We start from the raw sequence: 16,715 nt of genomic DNA, 5'->3' as shown, positions 1-16,715 counted from the left end.
AGGTTGTGATAAGATGTCATGAGCAGTGTCATAATTTATTTTTGAGTTATTTTTTAAAATTCATTTTTTTTCAAAATAAAAAACAAAAAATAAAATAAAAGTTGGCGATGTGGAGAAAGAAGGTCGGGGAGAATGCCAAAATAATATATAAAATCAAGCTGTAATTTTGAAGAAAATTTGAGGTCTAATTGTACCTCATTATGCCTAAAAATAGAGAAATAATACAAATTCAAGGTTAAATTAAATTATTATTGGACGGATTTGCATAAAACTAAAGTCCAAGAACATAATTAAATTTTTAAGAGGCCAATTTAATTTAATCATGGGCCAAATTAAAGTTTAGTTATGTTTAAGAATTAATTTGGGTTCAATTGAAGGATTTAATTAAGTGCAAGGACTTAATTATACTTAAATGGGTCAAATTAATTTTATTAGGGGCTTAATTGATGAAAAATTAAGTTTGTGAGCCCAATTTGACCTTAATTGAGAATATTGGAATTTAAGAGATCAAATTTAATTTTTACCAAGTTAATTGATTGAAATCAGTGGCAAAATTGCAAGAAAATTAAAATTTTAAGGTCAATTAGGGGTCAAATTAAAAACTTTTGCAGCCAATGATCATTTTGCAAAAGACGTTGAACTATAGGGGCTTAATTGACAAAAAACAAGGGTGAAATTAAAGAAAATTGAAAGTTTCATGGTCAATTGAGGGTCAAATTGCATAAATCCAAAACCAAGAATCAAAGTGTAAAAGCCGCTGAAATCTGGGGTTCAAATTGAAGTTCGGCAGGAGCTAAATTGTATTAAAGTAGAAATTTAGGGTCAATTGCGAGTGCAATTAAACTAAATTAGTTTTTTGGAGGACTACATTGAACTTTGGCAAAAAATGAATCAGATGACGTGTCATCTGATGCACTGTTTATTATCTTCTTCTTTTTTACACAGAAAAGCTGCTCAGGTTACCTACTTTGCATGTGCATTTAATGCTTCTAACATTCACCAAATTTGACAAAACGTGCATGCAAATAATCACCTGACATTTCCTTTCAACCCGGAATGGTTCGTTCAAGCTGATTAACACCACAACGGTTGTGGTGCCGGCCTAAAGTGTCCACCCTAGAATGGTCTGTTCAAGCTGATTGAAACCACAACCGTTATGGCGCCGGCCTAAAGTGTCCAACCGAGAATGGTCTGTTCAAACTGATTAACACCACAATAGTTGTGGCGTCGACCTAAAGTGTCCAACCCGACTAGTCATTTTCCTGCAGATTTGACAGCTCACGATGCACACTTTTAACTAACGGTTGGGATCATTTTCAGCCGAACCAAAGGCCACAATTTGGCATAGTTAAGTACAAAATGTTCCTCTTCCACCCCTTATAAATAAGGGTGGATTTCATGGCTTGAAAAAGAAGAACATTTGGTATAAAGTCAGCCAAAAATCAGACCCTCTTGGTTTCTGCACATTTTTTCTCTCCCTCTCTCTCTATTGTTCTAGTCGCCAACCAACGCCACCAAAAGCTTGTCCGTCACAAGCTCCACCATAGACCGCTGGCCCTACCAATTACCGCCTACTGGGAGCCGTCGCCACTCACTTCCTCTCTCTCTCTCTCTCTCTCCCCTACATAGTCGTTTCTTCTTTTTTCTCCCTCTACCTCCGACTATCAACTCCTCCATCAATGCCGCCACCAACCTCACGCCAGCCCCTCCTCGTCACGACTAGTTAGACCTACAGCAAGGCATTCTGGTGCCATATAGTGCAGCCCCTCAATTGCTGCAACCGGGTTATTGAATATAGAATGAGAATTCGTTCTGCATGCAACATAATTAATTAGCATGCTTGTTAAGTCGGGCGAGCAACCATGCAAGCCTAGGCTGGAACTGTTTTGGTCCGGCTCGACCTAAAAAAGAGAAAAAAAAGATATGTTAGATCGAGATCAGCCCAACCCAACCTTTTTTGGGCTGAGTTCAGCCTAGTTATCTGGACCGACCCAACTCATATATTTTATAATAATAAAAAAAAGTGAAACAAATCCAAAAAAAATTCAAAAATCCTTTCAAAAAAATTGTGATTTTCTCACATGTTTTTCTACCAATTTTGGATAATATCAGGTTGTATATTTACATTGTAAGATATAAATCTAGTATTAAAATACCCGGTTTTCTTTGAAATATTTCTAAAACAAAATTCAAAAAAAAAATCAAAACTTTTAAATTAATTTCTCTTTTTAGAAAACAAAAAAAAAATGTTTTGTTTCCATGCATATGACCAAATCCTAAAATGTTTTCCATTCTGGTGCCATGTAGTGCAGCCCTGCTGCAACCAGGTTGCTGAATATAGAATGAGAATTCGTTTTGCATGCAACATAATTAATTAGCACGCTTGTTGGGTCTGGCGAGCAACCATGCGGGCCTAGGCTGGAACTATTTTGGTCCGGCTCGGCCTAAAAAAGAGAAAAAAAAGATATGTTAGGTCGAGATCAGCCCAACCCAACCTTTTTTGGGCTGAGTTCAACCCAATTATCTGGACCGACCCAACTCATATATTTTATAATAATAAAAAAAGTGAAACAAATCCAAAAAAAATTCAAAAATCCTTTCAAAAAATTTGTGATTTTCTCACATGTTTTTCTACCAATTTTGGATAATATCGGGCTGTATATTTACATTGTAAGATATAAATCTAGTATTAAAATACTCGGTTTTCTTCAAAATATTTCTAAAACAAAATTCAAACAAAAAATCAAAACTTTTAAATTAATTCCTCTTTTTAGAAAACAAAAATAGAAAAAAATGTTTTGTTTCCATGCATATGACCAAATCCTAAAATGTTTTCCATGCATATTTTCATTTAAAAATTTGTTTTTTTTCTCATGTTTTAAAATGTAAATTGGATATTATAACCAGTTTATGATTATCTATTAGGATTTAGCCAACATGTCAAAACCTCTTTACCAATCATTTTTTTTAGGGATTTTGATATAGACTTTAATATCTGAAAGTGTAAAACTGCACAGTAGAGTACACTCTCAAGAACTAAAGATACAAAGTGTACAATAAATGCGATGGTAAAATTTTAGATTTTAGAATGGTTAGAATTTAACCTGATAAAATAAAGACTCACACAGAGGAAGATTTACCTTGAACCTTAGACGAGAGCAATGAATAGAAACTTACCTAGAAAAATAATCAAACAATAATGCAGTTTACCTTAGATATATTAATACTAGATAGTAACACCTGAATCTTAATCATAATTTTATTATTAAATCCAAAATCTTTTCCTTCCCAACAGCACACACCTCTTTAGGAGGCACAATAAACCTCATTGTTGCCTCTATTGTCACGTTGCACCCATGACAAGCAGCAAGGAAAGGACTTAAAATGTTTTTGGCTGCAATATTCTAATACTAATGTTGGATGACCTTACGTGTATGATATTGTTCTTGCTTTGTGTAGGTTGCTGGTGTGGGTGTGGAGACTAAATTACACATTTTTAGTATCCTATGTTCATAGTGATAAGGTTTGGAAGCCATTACTGGATCTTATAGTTGTTTGTTTCATTTAATTGTGTTAATGTGTTTGTGCTGCACTGGTATGGTTTAGTTTGTTTTCTTCAAGTCATCCATAAAACCAACTAAAGCAGGTCTTCTCAAAGATCTATATTTCACCATGTCCTGTATTTTCCAAATTGTTTTCTTTTATTTTCAAAATTGCATCTGCTCAATACCTATAGAATAGTTTTCATCTTGTATTTTGATGTGTTTTTAATAATTACTAGTGTTGTTTTAGCTTGACAACATCTTATTTCCTCCTATATTTCATTCTTGCCTAGGAATCTACGTTTTGTCTTATTTATTTTTTCAATAAAAATAATCAAGACCAGCGTATATTCATTTTTAGGCTTTAGAACTAGTTTGCAAATTCCAATCGGTCTCAATCCACTTCAAAAAGGCTTATTGAGATGACATTCCATATCAAAACAATAAACTCTCTTTTATTTTTAAACTGTGTCTAAAAATCAAATGTATTTGATTATTTTTTTCGTAGTGTTTTGGGTTGTCTTGAACACTAATAGAGAGTAACACCTCTTGTCTTGGCTTTTAAAATTAAGAAATAAGTTACCCAAGTCAATAGGTCTAATATTCATCAGTGGCACTCAAGTGTTAATTGGGAGCATTGTTTAATGAACCTAAATGCATAAAATTAGATAGATATATTTATTATCAATTCAATGAGCTATTAAATAAATATAATTAATGTTTTGGATTGATGTTTATATATCAGTTGTTAAGCACAATCATTGACTCTTAAGAATTGTCCTTAATCTTTTATTCTCTTCAACATAAACTTTTAAATAACCTCTTATAATAGTGAAATAAAAAGGAACATCAAATTTAAATTGTATTGTTCTAGAAAATAATCTAAATCTCTAACTCTTTATAAAATAAGAAGAGAACTCATTAATTATAACTATTTTTTTTAGTATTTGTCTTCATTCATTCTAATTATAACCTATTGCTTTAAGAATTTTCACATTTTGATCTCCAGATTCACTCTTCTCTTTATCTACATTCATCATAAAAAATAAAAATATTTAACCCGTACGTAGCGACGTATATTAATAGCTGATCTAGAACACTGTTTAGAACCTTTCGTTTTAGAACACAGTACAGTGCCTTTCGTTTTGTCAAGAGAAATTAATTGTATAGTGCTGTTGATCCACTCAATTAATTGTATAGTGCTGTTGGTCCACTCAATTAGAGCATGAAAGGGATCTCTCGTGATGTCATTTTTTATATATGAGCTAACCAATCCAGCGTTGCCACATTCCTCGATCATCTTATCACCTTCAACACCTCCGATCACTGCCACCCTATCCCATATATACAGTGTTAGCTGCTCGCTTTTATCATAGATTAGCATTGAAGAGCTAGCGAAACATAAGAGAGATACTATGAAGAGTCTTTCCTTGTCAGCTCTAACATTGTCGTCGTTGTTGTTGATGATGATGCTGCTCAACACAAAAAGTTGCGGTGCTAGTATTTCACTGCCGGAAATGGACGGTGACGTCCCCTCGTACTCCATAGCTGATTCCATCTTAGATTTGAAGTTCATGATGGATTCTGAAATTAACAGGATTCTCGCTGGCTCTCGCGCTGCCGGCACAACCGGAGGTACTCTAAATCCTTATAAAGCATTGTATGGTTGCGGCCGAGGCAAACGATATTGCGTGCCTCATGGTCGTTTTAAAAAGGACTACTTGTCGGTGTACAAACGCACCTGCTAGTTTCATTAATCTACTAGCAGTTATTCCATGCCCAAGCGTGATGGAGGGAGGTCTCTCTCTAATATGTACTCTTTTTTTAGGGAGTTTGTTAAATTCCCTTACTACTACTGTTATTATTAGCTGTTGGATCGAGTGGGTCTTGAATTGAATCATATAACTCTCAAGCTAGAATAAATTGGCGTTAAACTTTAAATTACGTTAATTGTGGTTGAGAATTCAATCTCGTACCCCTAATTTTAATTTTTTTATGTACAAGGTTTTGGTTTTGAATTTCTTCAATTTATCTTTAACTAACCCCTAAACTTTGATTTGCTTGTAATTTCACCCTTGATTTCATCTTATTAATCTTGTAAAAATTAAGTCTGGTCTTTCAAAATTCCAATCTTTTCAATTAAGCTTTCAAACTTAGTTTTTCACTAATTAAGTCCTTCGTAATATTAAGTTGACCTATTAAAAGTATAATTAAATCCTTGCACTTAATTAATTTTTTTAATTTTGGTCTAAATTAATTTATAAACTTAATTCAACCTTTAATTAGACCTATGATTAAATCAAATTAACTTATTAAAAAATCTAATTAGGTTCTCAGACCTAATTTTTATGTAAATGTTTCCAATATTCATTTAAGTTAGCCTTGAATTTGCATTACTTTTCATATTTAGGTCTTTAAATGGTGCAATTGAGTTTCTAAAAAATTTCAAAGATCCAGTTTGGTTCCTCCATCTCTTATGTATACATGTAGATCCCCTTCTTTATATATATATATATATATATATATATATATATATATATATATATATATAAAAGATAATTTTAAGGTACCTAAAATTGGGTTGTGACACAAACCATTCAAAAATCTTGTCATTGTAAACTTTTAATCATCCACAACATTAGCTATAACCAATCAATGTTCATCTTCTTGTGGTAATCCTCTATACTTTTATGCCCTTGAGTTAAACTCTAGAATCTCTGGAATAATTATCTATAATAATGTCCAAGAAAACACCTTTTTTTGTTTTCATGATTGTTTTATCTCATCCCAAGTTTATACGGGTCTCTCTTAACTCCTTCTTCTACCTAAAACAATTTGATCCAACAACATAATAGTGTCGCACGTCAGAAAATCCGCGCGGCATCGGCTGATGATTTTTTGTTGTTGTTGCGTTTGCTTTGATTGGTTCATTGGAGTCGCCACCTAGTAATTTATTGAAGGCTACTAGGAAACCGAATATACTGGTCTTGTCAGAGATTCCCGGGTAAGGGACTGATTATGGTTAGGGAAGGTATTAGCACCCCTAACGCACCCTACCTGAGGTAAGCTGCTTTGCGAATTTCATGTGTTAAAGAAGTTTTAATAATTGTCTTTTCATCGGATATTAGAAATACAACTTACGTATAAGTTAATAATTCTTGACCATGACACAATCAAAATATTAAATTCTTCTTTAATCCTTACACTTTAATCATAAAAAAATATATATATAAAAAATAAAAAAAATACAACTCACCCATTCACTTTTACTATATTTTTTCTTTTCTTTTCTTTTCCTTTTTTTGGTTACATCCACATTTACAAAATACAAAAAGCCTAAAAATAAACAAATATTACATTAAACAATTTGGAAATTACAAAATGACCCGGAATAGTGCTGGAAACCTCTAAAAAATCATAGAATCTGCTGGGAACGTTTCTATGAAGCCATGGACACCAGGAACAGTGGCAGCGCATCCTCTCCACGTGCCACCGTCACTGGCGGCGCGTGGGTTCACGCGCCGCCATGAAGTGCAGGCAACAGGGGGATTCGAAACAGCCGCCTCCTCTCTTCTCTTCCTCGCCGGCGGTGACCTGTAAACAAGAAAAGAGAACACACGCAACAGTTGATTTTAATTTTTTTTCCTTTAATTTCAATCTATTTTTGTTCTTTCTTTCTTCTCCGTTTTGGATCTGCTCCCCTCTCGGTTTCGCCTTCTTCTCTGTGGGTGTTCTCTGGTGGTTGCAGGTCTTGCTGTTGATTCTCGGTGGAAAATGGGGTCGCTTCTGTAGGCGCCGCTAGAGGAAGAAGGATTGTTGTTGGCTAGCTGTTGTGGGGAGGAGCTATTGCGGGGTCGTCTTTGCTGCGAGAGGCAGAGGACGAGCAGATTTGTGGTGTCGGCCAGGTGAGGGAGGAGAAGGAAGGCGCTGCTGCTGCCACCGCTGGGGGAACAGCTGGAGGAGGGGAGCTTGCCCGGTGTGGGAGATGACAGTGGAGATGGGGAAAGAACCATGGCTTTCCTCCTTTGTAAAGGTTGGGGTCGCCGGCTGGGAGAAGGAAATGAGGGCAGAGGTCAGAGGGAACTGGTGCAAGCTGGGGAAGAAGAAAGGAGAAAATGAGGGTTGTGTGAAGGGGACGACTGCTCTGTGTTGATGAATGGAGGGGAGCTAGAGATGAGAGTGTGCGGCTGGAAGCTGTGGGAAAGAAAAAGAAGAAAAAATGGCCAGAGGAAGGGAGGCGGCTGCTGGCTTTTGGTTTCAAAGGGAGAAGGAGATGGTGGGACTGGCCGGGTCAGAAAAATGAAAGCCACTGGGGGGGTTGTGTGCAGAGAAGAAAAAAAATTTCTAGTAGGCGGCGGTAGCTGGGTTTTAGGGTTTCTCTTTTTTTTTGTCAAAATTGCCCCCCCTTAAGTGTGTGTTGAAGGCTGCTATTTATAGGCAAAATGTATGCTTGTGCCTCAAAATTGGTCCCTCAATTTCTTTGTTTTTGTAAATTTGATTTTTCTTAATTTTTTTGTATTTTTTAAAAACAAGCAATATCAACGTCGACTCGATGAGGAAAATCAATGATTTAAAAATGACGCATGAAAAAGTCGAACGCGTTTGAAAGACCCTTAAAAATTTAAATTCTTTTTAGACGACGTTGAAAATGCTAAAATGACGAGAAATATATTAAAAAAAAACATATTTTTGGATTTTCATTGTTTTTCTCTATTTTTGGACTTTTTTTTGAAAATATATCAAAAATAGGTCAAAAATTGGGGTAGCAACAAATAGCATAGTCAAAAATCCCAATAACAAGTGTGGAGTGCGTCAAGGAGACCCATTGTCTCCGTATCTTTTCATATGCTGCATGGAATATTTTTCAAGGATGCTCTCCCTAGCATCTCAGCAGGATGGGTTCAGTTTCCATCCCAAGTGTGCGATTCAAGGTATCTCTCACCTTGCCTTCGCTGATGATGTCCTTCTTCTTTCTCGCGGGGACCTCTCTTCAGTCTCTTGCTTTCTCCAGCAGCTTAATCTCTTTGGCCAAATTTCTAGTTTACACATTAACCCACAGAAATCGTCCATCTTCTTTGGAGGTGTGGGCACAGAGCAAAAGCATTCTATTCTTTCAGCCACTGGATTTAGTGAAGGGCAGTTTCCTTTTACTTACCTTGGAGTCCCTCTTAGCCCCCATAGACTGCTAGCAAGCCAATTCACTCCTCTTCTGCAGGACCTGAAATCGTTTATCCAAGGCTGGATGGGTAGATATCTTACCTATGATGGGCGCTTGGAGCTCCTTCGATCGGTTTTATTTGGGAAGGTCCAGTTCTGGTTGAACATATTCCCTGTCCCTGCAATTGTGCTCAAGCAAATCATTAGCATATGCAGAAATTTCCTCTGGACTGGTGATGCATGTCGTGGTTCCTCTGCTATTGTTGCTTGGAAGACTGTTTGTCTTCCTAAAAATGAGAGTGGCTTGGGTTTGTTTGATCTCTTTGCCCGTAATAGTAGCTTTCTCAGTAAGTAGTTGTGGCACATTCATCTCAAAAAAGACTCGGTTTGGATTCGCTGGATACATCATTTCTATTTGAGCAGTGGCTCCATCTGGTCAGTCCAGGTGCATCACTCTTCTTCCCCTCTGTGGAAGGCCATCATCAATGTTCGGGATGCTATCTCTCAACATTGTGGGGGATCAGAGGAGGAGTGTGTATCCTTGATGCGAGCCTGGTCTACTTCAGCTGGTCCTTTTCTTGCTCATGCATATGATTTCTTCAGGCCGGTTGGTTCAATTGTCCCATGGGATCGGGTTGTCTGGGAGCAGTGGTCCCTTCCAAAATACAGCTTTATATTATGGTTGGCGGTTTTGGGAAAACTCAAAACTCGAGATAGGTTGTGGTTCATTCCGCTTGACCCCTCTTGTGCCTTCTGTAGGTGTGAAGCTGAGTCCCATGCTCATTTGTTTTTCGCTTGTAGCTGGACGGGCAGGCTGTGGGGAAGGATAAAAGATTGGCTTCGAATTGGTAGAAGGATGTTGTCCATCAATAGTGCTCTTCGTGGGTTATTCCCTAAGAGGTCCAATCTTGTGGCTCGCATGCGCAGAGTCTCCTTGGGTATCTCTGTATATCTTATCTGGGAAGAAAGAAATAATCGGGTCTTTGATGACAAATCTAGGGAGGTTGATGTCATTTTCAGGAGATTTCAAATTCTGTTTTATACGGTGTTCCATTTTCATGAAAAGGATCACCTCCAATTGGCTGTAGGGTGATTGTCTGGCATCTTAAGGTGCCCGGTGTTGTGCATTTGAGGTTTCCTGCTCTCTGTGTTGCTTTGCATGGCTCTTTGGGGTGCATTAATTTCCTGCATGCTTTATGTCGGGCCCTCCACTAAACTCCTGTGGTGCATGTCCCTTGCTTTTCTATCTTTGGTTTCTCAGCTGCGTTGGTTGCATGTCCCATGTAGATGATGTTCTCGTGGCCTTCAGCTATGGGTATGATGCCACGTTGCCTTGTCTATTTCCTGTTGCATTGGCTCTTGGCTTTCTCGTGGAGTCCAGCTTATGGGATCGTTGCCTTGCTGTCTTCTTCTGTCGCCGTGCTCTCGGTTTCTCCTTCTACTGCTGCATGGCTCACGCATTACTTCACTTCTCTTTGCTGGCTGTTGTATTTTGTTGGCTTTTGTGTTTGGCTTGCTAGGTTCTTGGCTTGCTTTGTTGGTTTGTCGTTATTCCTGTAATAACTGTTGGCTTGGCTTTTATTTTCTTTTGGTTTTCTTTGTGCCGGTTGGGAGCCTGTTCCCCCTGGCTTGCTTTGTACAGTTGTTGTATTGGCTTTCTGGTTTCCAGTTAGTCTAACTTTTTGATCTATATATTTCTAACATTTGATCAAAAAAAAAATCACAATAACAATAAGTTTTACCTTCATTTTCTCATAGTAATGGCAATAATAAAAAATCAACTATCTTTTTTTCTCCTATTTCAAATGTATTTGAGAATCGTTTTTACCCTGAAAAGTCAAAATCTTTATTTTAATTCAAATAAGCATGAAAACCATCCTCCTTATCTGCTTTTCTATGGTTGGAATAATCTTGTGGTCGAACTACCACATGTTTGTGAGTCTTATATTGCCAAAACCTAGCACATGCCCATTATCAAAATCTTCAACCTCCTCATCTATATTTTTTGCTATGGACTCCTTTGAAGGTGAAATAGCTCATCTCGCCAGCCTTCTACCCTCAATACCTCTATAAATTGTCCCATTTTGAAGGCTAACTACTTTAGTTCTCAATCCAACCATCATATTCATAACTTCTCCAAACCTAATTTTTATTATCTACAATTTTTGTTACATAGCCAAATAATCGCATTCTAAATTATTATTATCCTTTGATTGTGATTGTCATACCAGGACATCGTGGTGATCGATTAAAAACTTTTCATGGAAAAAAATAGATATTATCACCCCTTAAACGTGATTCTATGGTACGAGACTAGTTACATAAAAAAAAAGAAGATATTATCACCCCTTAAACGTCTTACCTAAGACAAGCTGCATTGCTTGTTTTGTTTAAAATTGTTAAGAATTTGTTTTCCTCTTTGTTTTTTTTTTCGTCTTCCTACAATGTTCCTGACTCTGGCGTCCATGGACATTTACTTACAAATATTTCCAACTCTAGCATTGGTAAATATTGCACAACCCAAAAGTGTGGTACTCCTTACTATAACGCTAGTAAATAAATCCACAAGATTTGAATTTAAATGAAGAAGAAATAATTTTTCTATGCATTTTTTTTTACCTTTTTTTCTATTTTTTATTGTTTCTCTTTTTAGACAAGAAGAAAAAAATGCATTGCATAACAAGTTTCCGTTAGCAGTAAAGGTTCGTAGATTGAACGTGAAATGAAAAACAAAATATGCAAAGAAAAAAAATAAAAGAAAATGCGAGGGGCTCATAAATAAATCAATGAAGATCCCCAAATTTATCTCGTTTGATCAGATATCAAAACAAAAAATGAATAAAATACCATGGGCAATCCTTTGTTAGTATTCTGAAAGGGAACCCAAAAGGTCCCTTGTTTTTTCGGTTTTAGTTTTGTCTTTTTTTTCGTCCCTTTTTCTTTCTTTCCTTTACCTTTTATAGGGTTGCCAACTACTTATCTCCCCAGGACAATGATGAGGCCTGGGGACATTGTATTTCAGTCAGATTAGGGCACCAACAGTCCCGCACATGTCGAACTGTTGGTGGCGGTTTCCTCGGTGTTTTAATGAAGTTGTGTGGGACAAAAGAAAACCGAAAACACTGAGTAAGCTTGGGTGTGTTTTCTGGTAGGATGGGGACACCCTCATTTCTCCCTTCTTTCTTTCTTTTTTTGTTGCAGACAGGCTTCCAGTTTCAGAGGAAGAAGAAGAAGAAGAAACAATGTGTGTGGAAACCACGTTGTTTTGGACTTGGGAATGACCATTTTCAATTTGGTCCTTAGAGTTTTGAATTTTCTAAACAAGTCCCTGATCTTTTAACCCCCTAAAATTAAATTAAAAGCAAATGGGTTAAAAATTAGATTATGACAGTGATGGTCATCTTTTGGTTGACATCTACAAGATCTTGAAATAACATTAATATTAATAGAAAATATATCCTCACTCTCTCACATGTTTACACTTAATAAATATCAATCCTCTTATGCTTCATATAAATTTTTGGTTGTTCATTATAACAAGCTTATATTTCACTTTTTACCATCTAATCTAAAAAATTTTAGTTTTTTAAGAAATTAATTCCCAAAAAAAAAATAAAGACTTAGTGAATCAATTCAAAATAATATATAGTCCTAAGAACCAAAAAACAATTATCAATACAAAACTATAAATACAAAATCATGAATAGAAAAACAAATTCTTATGTAATATAAATGATATTAAGACAACAAATAAACATTAAAAAATTATGAAAACTAATGAAATAAGATTTAAATAATTCAAACTAAGTAAATACACTATTTTTAGACTGATTTTTATGTATCAAACTTGAAATCAATAACAAATTTTTTTCCCTTATGTGGTTTCATTTATCTTTTTTTTTTTCTTTTTCTTTAATTGTATTCAACTATATCAAAAATAATCTTCCTCTTTTTTTCTAATTTTTTCTACAACTAGGTTCTATATGCGAGGGACAACGATGAAATAACACAGAAACAAAAAGATAAAGAGATATAACATGATTTTAGCACTTACTCTGATACCAACTAATTTGAACTCCATAGATATAAAGATCCAAAAAGTCATAGTTAAATCGACCTTTTCTAAAAAAATTAAATTTACGCTTGTAATTGAACACAATGATATTCTATATTAAAACACCAAAACTAAATCTAAACTAAATAATCCTATTTATAATTCTTATTTATTTCTTCTCTTCTCTCTTACTCACTCATCTATTATCACTATTGCTTTCTTGATTTTTCTTTGGTCAACATAAATATAAGCTCTCCTATCAATATATTTATAGCAGCATCCCACAAATAATAGCTCTCCTATTATTTGTGCAATAATTAGTGGGGTCCAGTTCCTCTATAGATGAAAGCGAGCGCCCAAAGCATCAGAGGTCGTCTAAGACACTTGAATGGATTTTTTTTTGAAATTTTATTAAGGATTTCCATTTAAGAAAGTAAATTTATCTTTTTTTTTTTATTTGAATATAATTTTAAAATGTTAATTTTTTATTGCATATTTTTGTAGTATATGTATTTTGTTTACGTGTTTACTTGTTTTTTTTTTTTTTCAAACAAACTTGTTGTATGGATTTATGATTTTTGTACATGTTATGGTTTATTTTAGATTTTATAAAATTGTATTTGTTTATAAATTGTTGAAACTTATGTCGAATTACCGACTTAGATGTGCTGTGATGAAATAAATAATGGCTTGTTTAACGGGTCCGTTTTATATTTTGTCAATTTTATTGTCGAATTGTAATTTTTGTAAAAGTGTACAAATTTGTATCTATTTAGATAATTGATAATGAATTAAGAGAAGTATTAAAATAGGCTGAATAATCTTGAGCTAAACCAATATTTTTGCAAATGTATTTAGTTTTACATAGTTAATTAATACATGTTTTCATTATTATTTGATATAGGTTTGATAGAAGTGATGGATGATTGTTCATAAATATATCAAGATTCACCCCAATGATTGTGGAGGATGAATTATTGTAATGGAGTTTAAGGTTTTATTAATCACACAATATCTACTTTGAGAAATATTAATGGAGGTGGTATTAGGTGTCTATGCAAGAGGTGTAAAAATAAAAAGTTTCTCGATCCAAATGTTGTAACGATGAATCTTCTATTAAAATAGTTCATGGAGAAAAACTTGTATTGGTATGCACACGAAAAACCAATTGTTCCTCAAGAGACTATGATAGAAAGGATGATTAAGTCAATTTCTAGTTTTAGCAACGTGCATGGAGTTGTAAATGACAACAATAATCCTTAAAGGACAATGGTTTTAGATGCGATGAGAATGAATCATGACCACATCGATCAATGTCACGCACGTACCAGCAATTGAGAGGCATTCACGTTCTTCAAGCGGCGGGTGTGGCACCTCCTAGTGGTCAAATGTTGTCGTCCATTACAGCGTCTGAAGCAGAGCATCATCTTTTTCGCAATGGTGGGGCATGTATTCACGATGGAGGTGAGGTTGGGCTCCGATTAATCTTTTTCTTCTTCTTCTTTTTTTCTCTTGCCTGACCTTAAAATTTGCACCAACAGGTTATATTTTTATCAATTTTAGTCATTATTTTTTTTTATTTCTATTTGCTTTAGCTTTTAATGCTTTTTGAACTTTAGTTTCTTCAATTTATTCCCTAATAATTTTATTTCATTTAATTTTTATATCCAATTTTGGTCCTCATTATGTGATTGCTATTTTTTTTAGTTTCTTAATTTATTTTAATTTTCAATTTAGTCCCTTATTGTTTTTTTTTTCATTTAATTTTTATGCCAGATTCAATTCTTATTTTTTTATTGTTATTTTGTTTTGTTTTTCTAATTTTAGATGATTAGAGATTTTGCTTGGTATTTTTTAAAGTTTCCATTCTATGGTTTAATCCTGGTCTCATGACTTAGGTCACTAGTTTTAAGGATTAGCTTGATTTAAATTTGATATTTTTTTATTTTCTTTTCTTAAAATTGATTATTTTTCAATTTTATCATTTAACTTTAGGATATTAGGCTTTAAGTTTCACGGTTGTTTTCATTTTTTTTTTTTATGGAGTTATCTCGGTCTCTTATCCTAGGTCATAGGTTTGTTGGGTGAACCCAGGTTCATTCGAGTTTTTTTCTTATTTATTTATTTTATGTTATCCTTTGACATTAAGTTATTAAGTCTTGAGCTTCGTTATATTTTCCACATTCCTTTATGTGGGTTTCTCTCTATCTCATATCACAGGTCTTAGACTTTTTTATGATTTTTTTTATTCTTTTTTATTTCATCATTTGAAATTACATTATTGGACCTTGAGCTTTATGATTTTTTTTCATTTTTCTTTCTATAGGGTTATCCTGGGTCGCAGGTTTGTCAAGTTAACACGGGTTGACTTTGATTTTTTTCAATATTCCTTTTATTTTATTTGGGTTTTTATTTTTTTATCCCGATCATATTTTGCGGGTTGCGAGTTAGTCAAGTGAACCTCGGCTGACTCAATTTATTTTTTACATTTTTTTTAAAAATGATTTTTTATTTCAATTTAATTCTTTGGCATTAGATTGTTGGGCTATCATCTTAGAGATTTTTCCACTTTTCTTTATATATGGTTGACTAGAGTCACAAGTTTGTCAAGTTAACTCGGGTGGACTTAATTGTTTTCTTGGCATTTTATTTATTGATTTAACTTTGGTCCCTTTTTAAGTTTTTTTTAAATTATTTTTTTATTATAATCTCATATCAAGGGTAGCGGGTATTTGGGGGTGAGCCCAGGCTGACTTGTGTTTTTTCTTGAACGTTTTTATTTTTGAATTTTATTTTTTGAGTTTCATCTTTTGACATTAGATTACTGAGCCTTGAGTTTTATTATTTTTTTTCGTTTCTTTTCTATAGCATTATCCTAAACTTTTATCCTGGATCATGAGTTAGTCAAGTTAACCTAACTTAACTTAGATTATCATCACCTGATTTTTTTTTTCCATATGTGATGTAGCGTGGGTCACCGTACTAGTAAAATAAAAGAGAGAAATGAGTACCAAATTCTTTTATTTGTCATGCATATATATATATATTGGAGAACATATTCATGATTAATAAACGTACAAAATTAGATTAATTTAAATATTTTTATTTTAGTTATATAAATATTACATAAATTTTGATGTCATTCATCCACTCCAAAAAAAAAAAAAAAGCTAAAATCTTGGAAGAGATTAGAAAGGGAGATATATAGAGGAGAGGAGATTAATCAAATACTTTGAAAGTGATTCAAAGGATTGATGTAATCAAATTTGTAGTAATTAAAGGTTATGAGCATTCAGATCAATATAATATATAATTAAATTAAAATTTTATATAACTAGATAGAGATTTGAACTAGATACACAATGTGGAAGGCCTTACATATGCTTTTATGAACCAGAAAAAACACGTCTAGATTTAAGAGGAGGTTTTGTCACGTTAAATTGGGTTAACACATTAAAACTGCATCTCTTATCAGATTGTTGAATCTTTTGGGATTAGGAGTCGAGCCTGGATGTTGTTGTTTGGGTTAATTTTGTTATTTTTCCTGGGTTTTTTTTTTTAAATTTTATTATTTAATTTGATTTTTTATTTTAATTTCCTTTGTGCTTTTGGATTTCTAGTTTTTTTTAGTAGATGTAAAGTTTTTTGTAATTAAAGAACTCTAAAACGCGTGGGGAAAGTACTGTAACTTTCCCCGCGGTTTTCCCCTGCCATCGTCTTTGCATTATTATTGGATGTCTTCCTCGCTTTCCCACGAAATATATTATCACTGTATAAGTTTTAAAAAAATGGCATCATGATGGTGTCTTAAATGCTTTGAAAAATTAGGTTGCAGTTGTTTTTTTTCCCTGTACTCGGGTCTTCTTTTCCTTGAATGCTGAATTGTCTGCCATCTTATCACCTTTAAAATAATTAAAAGGCTTAGAGAATGTCAAGTCAGCCACTCTTTTCAATGCTGCATT

General features: G+C 34.1%; 1 long non-coding RNA gene across 1 annotated transcript in view; it reads left to right on the top strand.

The window, feature by feature from the left end:
* Window positions 1–4,861: 4,861 nt before the first annotated feature.
* Window positions 4,862–16,715, top strand: part of LOC140954873 (uncharacterized) — an 85,688-nt gene continuing 73,834 nt past the window's right edge. The window contains exon 1 of the long non-coding RNA XR_012168492.1: window positions 4,862–5,177. This is a non-coding gene — a long non-coding RNA (uncharacterized lncRNA). The remainder of the gene's footprint in view (window positions 5,178–16,715) is intronic.

Source organism: Populus alba, chromosome 17 (genome assembly GCF_005239225.2).
Source record: "Populus alba chromosome 17, ASM523922v2, whole genome shotgun sequence".
Lineage (NCBI taxonomy): Eukaryota > Viridiplantae > Streptophyta > Magnoliopsida > Malpighiales > Salicaceae > Populus > Populus alba.
This window is presented reverse-complemented; position numbering and strand designations above follow the sequence as displayed.